This window comes from Penaeus monodon, chromosome 9, assembly GCF_015228065.2.
Source record: "Penaeus monodon isolate SGIC_2016 chromosome 9, NSTDA_Pmon_1, whole genome shotgun sequence".
Taxonomy (NCBI): domain Eukaryota; kingdom Metazoa; phylum Arthropoda; class Malacostraca; order Decapoda; family Penaeidae; genus Penaeus; species Penaeus monodon.
The window spans coordinates 8,288,542-8,291,041 of record NC_051394.1 but is presented as its reverse complement, the minus strand read 5'-3'; the positions used below and the strand labels follow the sequence as shown (position 1 = coordinate 8,291,041).

Below are 2,500 nucleotides of genomic sequence, written 5' to 3'. Positions count from 1 at the left end.
TGTATAGTAGTTTTAATAATATATTTCCCTTTCGTAGAAATGCACATTCATTACACACTGTATATCTGTTCTAATTACCAAAAATAGTAAAAAATTTAGAAAGGAAGTTTACACTTGTTACATACACAGTTGTCACTTATGATCACCCTTAACACACAAAATTTGCTATCGTACATTTTTTTTTGTTAAATTCATAAAGCTTGCATCTTTTACTTTGATTTTAAATAATTCTACATATAAGCTCAGAAAAAGAAGCAGCCATGACTGAAGCACTGACCAAGACTTCTTTACCTTTTACGAAAACAACATTATCTTAAGATTAGAAATCTGAATCCCAACTGCTGATGAACATCTCATTATTCAGCGCACGAACTTTAAGACGCTAGATTATGATAATGATAATACAGATGATATTGCTATTGATGATAAGAATAAACGTAATTATGATGGCAGTGGTAGTAATAATAATCATTAAAAAATTGGTAACAATAATAAGAATACGAATATTGATTAAAAAAAAAATATATATATATATGATGGTAACAGTAACAATAATGATGATGGTAACAATAACAAAATAATGATGGCAAAAATAACAATAACAATAAAACAAACAGGCGAATGGAATAACAACTATTTAAAGAAAGAACATCTTGTCCTTCTTGCTCATAGGCTCCTCCCCCTTTTGTTACCATGGCTTTGACCTTCCGCAAGTACTGTACTGAGCCTTATAAGGTATCCTGTGATGTCGTGAAGGATCCAGAGCACTTTCACATGTTCATCCTGTTGAGTCTGTTAATTGGGGATGTTACTAAATAAATCTCAATTCTCTCAAACGTATATCTTGAGGCATTGTATTATGAGACAGTTACTTATTATTGATCATTACTTATGGTATTATTTTTTCTACTATTACTTCTACTACTCCACAAATACTACTATTGTTATTATATTCATTATTACTAAAATTCCTACTGCTACTATTTATACCATTATTTTACTAACATTTTATTCATGACCATGATTATCATCGATATCATAACTATAAATGAAATAACATATTTTCTTTTTCTCATTTGATCTTTTAAAGAAGCTATAGACAACCATTATCGAGGTATTATAGCCAATCGCCTATATATCCAGCTTTAGATCTGGAGAGATAGATGATAACTACAGCAGGTACGCTTTATACGAAATTTTGTTCGTCTGGTAAATGGAAGTACCCCGTGAATCGTCTGGATGCACATCTAAGAATTCAGTCATTGGCCTTTCACATTTTTATTGAGAAAAGACCTGAGTTTCGCAGGGAATTCGAGCTAGCCTCAGTTAATCCAAGGAACGCAACTGGCCCAGTGCATTGCGGGAATTCCTACAGAGAGATGATGGTGATCGGAATGCTTCAGGATGGACTCATGCATCTCTCTCTTTCTCTTCTCTGTATTAGAACTACTTGAAAGATAAAATATAAACTGAAAAAAAAAACATAAAATATATAAAAAATTACATAAAATATATAAACATCGATAGAGAAAAATAAAAGAAAATACATCAAGGAAATAATAAATAATAAAGGAGAACGAAAGAGAAAAATAACATAATGACACCAGGCAAAATAAACAGTAGAAAATCAAAAAACAAAATAAAGTACGAACAGAGAGTAGAAATAATAACAAGGAACATTCAGGGTAGAAAAAAACAAGAATGAAAAAAAGAACAGAATAAATACTTAAAAAGAGTAGAATAGTAATGAATACAAGTTGAAAAAACAGATTAACATAGAAAAGAAGTCTAAAAAAATAAATATTACATAATAAATGATAAAACATACTAAGTATAAAAAAGAAAATCCTTATTATCATGATACAGGTACACAATTCAACCAAAACTCCGTCACAAGGCTCTTGAATAATGACGTTTCGATTAAGAATTTTTCGTAGCGTCATTGGTTGAAACGGTAAATATGCGGTTTTGTTGGAAGAGGTTAACTGATATTAATTAGCTTATCAAACGGACAAAAGTAATTATTTTTTAACATTAGTGTGAGTTTTTTCACCCGCACAAAAACACATGATCTTAGATAAGGTATTTGCAGAAATCCTAGCCAGTAAGGTTTTCCCTCAAACACACTTATGTACATATAAATATGTGTAGAAGTGTGTAGTGAGTGAATGAGTGTGTGTATTTGTATGTGATTTTTTTTCTACTGTTTATGTAGACGTTATTTATTATCCAGAATAAAATTTTCATAGATGTATACGCACATTTTCTAAATTACTCAGGTGTTGCCAAATCGAAAGAAAAATCATACCAGTCAAGGTGTTTGTTTAAATTGTTTCCGATTATTAGGGCATCATTAAATAAATGGTTCCACAATTTTAATGACGGCAATAAAGTGTAATCAAACCTAACATGTTTACAGCTATTTCTCAGAGACACGGAGACTTAAAAACCTGTTTCTTCGATAGCAAAAGTATCATTAACAGGTTTATTTGGCGGAATG

General features: G+C 30.6%; 1 pseudogene; it reads left to right on the top strand.

The window, feature by feature from the left end:
* Positions 1–4, top strand: part of LOC119576605 — a 785-nt pseudogene extending 781 nt beyond the window's left edge.
* Positions 5–2,500: the final 2,496 nt, after the last annotated feature.